Source organism: Atta colombica, unplaced genomic scaffold (genome assembly GCF_001594045.1).
Source record: "Atta colombica isolate Treedump-2 unplaced genomic scaffold, Acol1.0 scaffold45, whole genome shotgun sequence".
NCBI lineage: Eukaryota > Metazoa > Arthropoda > Insecta > Hymenoptera > Formicidae > Atta > Atta colombica.
The window spans coordinates 976,901-985,520 of NW_017259534.1; positions in this window are offsets into that span (position 1 = coordinate 976,901).

Here is an 8,620-nt window from a genome sequence, read left to right on the forward strand (position 1 = left end):
GAGCGTATACAGACGGCACAATGTGGAATTGAATTAAGCAGAGCGAATAACGCCGGCAATGCGGGAGAAATTTATTTTCCAAGACGGGGATTGATCCGACTCGCGCGGAGAATCGTGACTGTACGTTTATGACGAACGTATCCTCACAGAAAGAATCCATTTCTGATAATGAGATAAAAAATATTCTTCACGTACTTAATCTTATTGAAAATTTTTACAGTATAAAAATGAAATAACATTAAGATTAGAGTAATAATTCCGATTCTTCTTTGAATTATTGGGTTGTCCGGAAAGTTCGTGCCGACTAATCTATATAATTTAATAAAAGTATACTAAAATTTAAATCTTCTGTGTTTCAATTTTCCTTCAAAATTGAACGAACTTTTCGGACAACCCCAATAAATAAAAGATTGACTTTATTGTCTTGAGACAAAGGTAACACGTATAAATTTAAATTTATATAATCTTAAATTTAGAATAAATCTTTATCCGTGTTATAATATAATGATATTGGCACGAAACCGATATGCAAGGCAATTTTATTCTTATTTAAGAATGTTCTGTTTAAGAGTAAAACATCCCATTAATAATAAATTGATTTTATTTTATAACAATTCGAAGAATAATATCATTGGATCTGAAAAATTTTTCTACGGATGTTAACGTTTTTTCTCGGCCGTTTCACATCTGATTCTTTCTTGAAGAGGATGTAGTGCTCGATTATATAAAACTAATTAATATTGAAATCAAAAAATTAAAGGACTATTTATTCTTAATATATTCCTATTATCTACTGCTAATCTAATCCTGATCTATTTTTAAGTATGAAGTTCATCATTACACAAAATTAATTGAATTCATCACGTTTTATCTGATGTAGATTAGAATTTTGCTTCACGTGTAGTGATATATGAATGTATTTTCTAAATTATTCGCAGATTGTTGCATAAAAATCTCATGCTTCATTTTTTATTTCTTATAGTTTTAGGTAGAAAAGGCAGAATCAAATTCAATCAACGTCTCTAATTATCTTGATCTGTCTATGATTATTGGATCAACTTTATTCATCAAGATTTCATTAATTTCCGTCATTTTTGCATTAGTTCAAATCCACGCGAGAAAATTTGGAAAGCTGTGGCATCTCGTCGCAATAATGCTCACGTTAAATACGTAATACTCGATCGGCTAATCGAATACTCGAAGCCCAACTCGCATCTCGTTCGCGAGGGGAAGAGTGGACCGTAAGAACGGCCTTGTTATTACAGATGCCGCTCGTTCAGGGATCCCGGGGTGTATTTCAAGCACAAAGAGAGAAGGCCTCCTTCCAATCCGGAAGAGCGACGCCTAATTTTTGGGATTCCGTACGCGCGTTTCTGAAAACGTGCAAAACACTATCGATTTCATTTGCGCCATCACAATCCATCATCTAATAATACCGATGCCAAAAATCCATTCCCTCACCTTCTCCATATCTGGGTCAGTTTGGACAATTCGTAAATATTTTCTTGAATATTTAATTGTTTAATAAATACAATATCACTCTTGTTCAAGTAAATATCATTTATTACATAGAACAAGAATTAATAATAATTTCATCAAATTGTCTTTGTATAGTAAATGCTAATTAATGGTGAATATTAACGTAATACAGCGATTTATGCGTAATATCAAAACCAAGTCAGAAAGATTAATATAATTTTATTCATTATTCGCTTGTGTGCGTGCAAAAGCCATCACAAGTACCAATCGCGTCACGACTTGTAATTGTATTAGCGACGGCGAAGTACATCGTCCCTCTAAACCCGTCTATTTACTACGTATATCTGAAATAATATTTTTCTTGCTCTAAAAGGTGAGTACTCGTTCTCCATTTTTTCGTCCGCCCGGGGACAAACGTGAAGAGGAAGCTCGCGGCGAGGACATCGTCAATCGTCGGCGCCAGTATCCTCCGGCGGGTCTTCGACACAGTCGACAGGGTTGAATCTCGAATTAGTATTAACGCCGCGACTCTTTCGCTCGCTTTTACTAAAGCAAACATTGGTGGCGAAAAAAAGCCGAGTGCTGATGTCGATGAGCGATGACAGTTCTCGTTTAAATCGTCACCTTGCCGTTGCGCTCTTTCTATAATTACGATGTCTCCTCTTTTACACGTCTATTCACGACTATGTTCTCTAAAATTTCTGAACCTTCGTCGGGCGCGCCTTTGCTCTCGCACACTCATTAATACCAGGAAGAAGCTAAAATATGCCAAGAGGTCTAGGCATGATAAAACTGAGGAACGAGACAAGACGGGTATTGATGCTGCAAGCCGATGACGGCGGCGCCAAGACTAGTCTTGTTCGCGAAGACTAATCCACGCGAGATCTTCATCGTGCAACGACAAACAAACGGAATCGAACAATTTGTTTTCATACGGCAGCTAAGTAGCGACCGCTATCCGGCGCGCGTGTCTTAGATCGGGAGGATCGAGGGAGAGTCGATGAGAAAGAGAAAGAGAGAGAGAGAGAGAGAGAGAGAGAGAGAGAGAGAGAGAGAGAGAAAGAGGCGCAAAGGGAATAAGTGATGGACGAGACTGGCGAACGCGAAGAACGAGGAAAGAGAGGAAGCGCGACGGCGACGACGGTGACGAGGGTGAGGATGAGGGACGCGGCGAGGTAGCACGGAGACGAGGCGACAAAATCAATTATTTTGTTAAACAACAAGCCGTGTTATGTTAGGTTTGCCAAAATAACCAAAACAACGACGCGCTCGCGTTTCTGCGTATACGCCGGTTCATTCATCCACGCTCTCACCACGCTCACCACCATTTCCATTCATCCTTCTACAGTGAGAAATTATCATCGAAACGGATAATCGGTGGCAAAGCGGTTTTTCCAGCAGGTCGGGATCCGATCACGCGTCTGCAGGTGTCACCGTCATTACTGTTACGTCCATTTATGTTGCCGTATGTGATGGGCGCGATATTATACGAAAGGTAAATTGATTTCGAAAGAGAAATGCATTTACCTGGGCGGAGATCTTAATGCGTTTACATTAAGGTGACTAACTCCTTATAGGAAGAAGAGGGATATAAAAAAAAAATTTAATAATTGTCGTAATTACATTTTAATAGCTAACATTTTTTGTAATTGTTGTAATAAAACGCATGAATAATATTATTATATTTGTGAATAACTATAACTCAATGTAGTATAATATATATCATATGAGATTACAACAAGAATTAAATCAAGTTATGAGATCACATTTTATTTTTTTAAATTGTACTTTTCTACTGTGAATATATTTTATATATTAATATTTAGATTTATAAACGAAAAATCAATAAACATTTTCATATATTAATTGATTATATTTCACGCTTATTATTTTTACTTATTACTTTCATACTTAAAAGAGAGATAACTCATAATCATATTTAGTTAGAAATTTGGGATGAAAAGTTAAAATTTGATATGTTGATTGTTTCTCTTAATTTGGGATGATTGATCATCTTAGTTTATATCCTCAATTCCTTTCAGTATAATTTAATCATATGTACAAAATATATTTTTTTAAAAATATCTTATCTATAAAAATAAAAGAGAAAAATATCTTATCTATAAGATAAAACGATATGCGATATTATGTGAAATAAATATAAAATCATAAATTTTCAAAGACTTAATTATTTATCCCACAAATAATATTTTTTTAGATAGTAAGACAAAAATTATTATATTATTAATATGTATAGTTAAGACATAATTCAGAAAGGTAAAGATTTCAAGGATATAAATTAATTATTCTCTTTTTAAATTTTTTCGAATTTGTGAAACTTTAATTATGATAACTATTACCTAGATTTGATTATTATTACTAGACTTCTTTGTTGATGTATGATCTCGATTTATGATTTTTGCGAAATTTTACTAACGTCTTTCGTTATGAAAAAAAAAATGATTATCCATGAAACGTTTGTACATACATGAAAAGAACGGTTTTGTTGAAATATACTGGATCATCAAAACAATTATTAGAACGCTCAAATTTCGAAATCCGAAAATCTCAAAGCTAAACACATGATGTATAGAAGTATAAATATATCTTTTTTTTCGGTTACTTTTACAATTTCTTATGAATTCGTTTTCCGACCGCAATAAACATATGTACCTACAAAGTGTTGTAAAGTGTCGCGTGCGATAAAGAAAAAGGTCGCGAAATTTCGCGATAACGCAAGGTGCATCGTTGAGTATCAGGGGCGCGGACGGGAAGGGAAGTTTCGCGGTATCATGAGCTGTGCACTCTTCAAAAAGTACGGAATGAACGAGCGAAGAAGCGATCCATTAGGTAGGAAGCCCCGGCTGACACGCCCTGACGCTATCAAAACACGCCTTAAAACTTATATTCCAGCGCCGGCGCGACGGTGGTAGTAGGAAAGCCGCGTACGTGAGATAAAATAACAGAGTGTAGTTAACAGGCTTGGGTAAAAATATTCACGCTAGCTTCCATATCTCCCTCTCGCGCGCTTGCCCTCTCTCCCTCCTTTCCATCCTCTCTCACCCCTTTTTCCCGCTCCTCTCTCTCTCTCTCTCTCTCTCTCTCTCTCTCTCTCTCTCTCTCTCTCTCTCTCTCTATTTTATCCGCGTCTACATTTCTCTCTTTACCATTCTTGCTTATTCCTGCGTATTTTTCAGTCACATATTTCGAAATTTCGCGAAACGATATGTATCATTCGCATCGATTAATCGAAACGTTCGTAAAAACAGCGGTCGCCCAGCAAGTGATTTTAATTAATTTCCCAACTGATGCCGATCAGTCGTGAGAAAAATTGTTTGGATTTATGCAAATTATTCTGAAAATATTGGGCTAAATCTGCATGATAAAATGTATTCGAGGATCACGTTTCTCCGCTGACCAGGTTACGATTCGAGTTCGTATGTGAAGTTGACTAGATTCCGTCTTCCATATTTAATTACTGAAAAATATCTCTGATGAAAAAAAAGTCTTTTGTATTTTTATATCAACAGTTTAAAAAATGAAGATTAAGTATTGATCATGAATCAAGAGACCGAGTTCTATTTACTTATTTATAGTTGCATTACATTTTTCGTATTTGAAATATATGTACAATTAGATATGGAGAGAAAAGAAATGAAAAATATAAAAAATTCAGAACGAATTAGAATCTAATTGTAAGATAAACTCGATATTCGACAAGTTATGAATTTTGCTTCAACGTAAGAAACAGACATGTTTTTCAGACTGATAACCCAGATAACACAAAATACTAAAAAATAATGAAAAAAGATCTTTTTTAAGTTGATTCGATAAAGCGAAAAGAAAAAATGTCTAAAGGATGACGAAAAGACATCGTTTTTAGATTGTCTTTTCAGCAAAACGAAAAGATATGTCTATAAGACATCTTTTAATTTTGTCGAAAAGATAACTTCTTGTGTTTGAAAATCGTACAAGATAGAATAAAAAGTGCATTATGAGAAATTTTACTTGTATTCTAATGAACACTAATAAAATATTATTTGTAATCGAGTCCCTAAAGGGAACTATGATGAAAGATAATGATTCTTGCACATAGGACACGAGAAACATTGCAGAATCTAGAAATGAAATGTATAATTGTCAGTCATGCAATTTCTTTCTGAAAGAATTAATTTAGGAATTCGGTGCTATTAAATATGTGCCAAAATATAAAAGAAGTCTTAAAAACGATTAAAAGATATCCAAAAAAGTCCTCCTTTAATTACCATATGGATAAGGCTAAAAATGACTAGCAGTGCTGTCATCTTTTAGTCACCTCTTCGTCAATTATATTCTTTCACTAAAAGATATTTTTATAACAATTTAGTCATCTTTTAGACAACTTTGTACTCTCTGGGAATAAATATAATAAATAAAATATGATGTAATTACCGAATGTGAGAATCTCCAACTTTGTTCGAACAGGACGACTTCCGTGTTCGCAAATTACATGCTCGAGACTCGAGCATGACTCTCAAGTCGAGAGCTCGGTGCCAAATTAGACTTGTGTCGCCATCTCTCGCATAATATAACAGATTTATAGGAAAATTATCATGTGGCGATTACCATCAGTCTTTAATTAATTGAGAACACGTATATCGACAGTCGATCGTTCTCAAAAATATCGAAACACGATAAATATTCAATATGTGTAAATTTATAATATAAATCTTATCTGTATAGTAATAAATTATAAATGTAATTGATTTTTTTTATTATACTATATCATAAGCTATTAAATTCAAATATTATAGTGATTTCGTCTGAGAACGCCAACGTGTATATCAAGCAGGCACGAATTGGATGATCGGGAAGTTGCGTAAGAAAAATCCTGAACAAATAGCATTTTTCCAAATTTGTTTTTTCTAAAACAAACAATGCGAAAATTATTCTTTTCATTATTTTTTTATGTTTTCACATTTTTATTTATTATTTCACATTATTATTTCTATTAGTAAAAAGTAATATTACAAAAGAAGAAGGATGTATGAACATGTATGTATGTATGAACATATTTCATACATAAATATTTATAAATATTTATGTATGTTTATACATATTTATATATATTCATGCATAAACAATTTTTTATCGGGAATTGTCGTTTCGAGAAAAACGCGTTTAAAGTTTTCGAATTTAGTTGTATGATTTTCTATATTTTGCTTTTTTGACATTCTATATGTTACTACTGATTTATGAAACTATTGATTTATGAAAAAAAAATTTTGATTTTTTTCAACCTTCTACATACGTTTCTTCCCTTAAATTTGGAAAATGTGCGAAACGTTTGATCTGATTAAGATCATCACTATCGGATTGATATTTCGAAATATTGACAGTTTTCAAAATGAAAATTTCACAAATGGAAAATGAGTTATCATCTGAATGTTCATGTCTAATGTCGCTGCAAAAATATTATACAATTATTAAGTATTAATAAATATATTTAAAAAAAGTATATATAATAATTAAAAATTATATACATATACCTCATACATGATGAAACTAAAATGAACTAGTTTAACAATATAGTCAAATAAAATCCTCTTTCCATGATTTATGATTATACAATATATGCTTTTCGTTTCGTGTTTCTTACTTTTTACTATTTTTTTAAGTCTATTCTACAATGTGCTCTTTGTTTCCTGTTTCTTACTCTTCTATCTTTTGCTTTTTTCTCCTTTGTAATCATTTTATCGACAATTGTATTATATTTTCCCTTTTATTCTCAATAATAAAAAGTTTATTTTAAATACAAATCTATTCATATATCGTAACATACAAACCTGAGAGAGATCATGGCTTAAAACATATATAAATGGAAGAGGAATAAGAGCGCTGAGCTTGATGCAAACATCTGTGTGAGGGAGAAAGATAGTAACGGATAAATGTTGGTAAAGCGCATGCGTCTGTTCCTCGTTCCTGCTGTCCATCATCGCTGGCCTAATTTCCATTGAGGATTTAATCCGGATCAGAATGTAAGAACCAACCAACTGTCGAGTATTCCCCTGTTACAATCGAACGAGAGTACAATATATTCTGATCCGGATTAAACCCTCGGTGAAAACTAGGTGACTGTCATTTTATGATGTGTAGATTATGTTCTGTGTACGTTTTGTGTAAATTAGCATAAAAAAGAATTTAGATTTACATTATTATTTATTTTATAATTTTTTTTCTTTTTTACACTTCTTTTTTATCTTCTTATTACAAGTGAGGAAAATAAACTTCACAATCGTTGCTTCCCGATTCCACACACGTGATACTTGAACAAGGAACGCCGGAACCGACGCCGGCGCATTGAGAACATTTATCCCTTAGAGTGCTATTTCATTTGTGCGTTTTTGTTGTACGACAAATGTGTACAGAACAGAGAGATCCTCGGATCTTTCTATCCCATAGCTAATCAACAGGTTTGAAAAAACGTGATAAAAACGCACAAATGAAATATCGCTACTATCTTTTTTTCTCGCACAAATGTTTGTATCAACGCGAGCCAAGTATAGGCAATGTCCTTTCTATTTATGTATGTTTTAAGGGCCATGGCAGTCTTTTTCGCATGATAGGCGAAAGCCATTGTATGCTAGTGGTATCAACATCATTTTTATAAAATAATGTGAATTATATATCATATTTTCGACTGTCGATAAAATCATGGTGTCGATAAATGAATTTGATGGTACATTCATAAACTATGAATAAAGATAATATTAATTTACAAAAAACTGTTTCTTTTAATTAGATAAGGTGTTTCTTATAAATTTTTGGATGCTGAAAACAATGTCGCAAGTTAAATTTCATTACCACATCAGATTTTCGAAATAATTGAGGTTTAATGTGCAAAAATGATTCTTTTGTGATATTTAAAATGTTTTTGTAAAGAAAAAGATTAACGTTATCTTGAAATTATAAAATCAGAAATTTTGAATGTATTGTTCATCCTTTACAAAATGTATTCTTTTATTTCATCTTACTTTTTATTCACGTTATGAAGAATAATTCAAGTACACTGAATTTTTCTAAGATAGTAAATTTTCCGCCTTTGACAATGAAATATTATATAATTAAACTTATAATTATATAATTATATAATTATACTTAC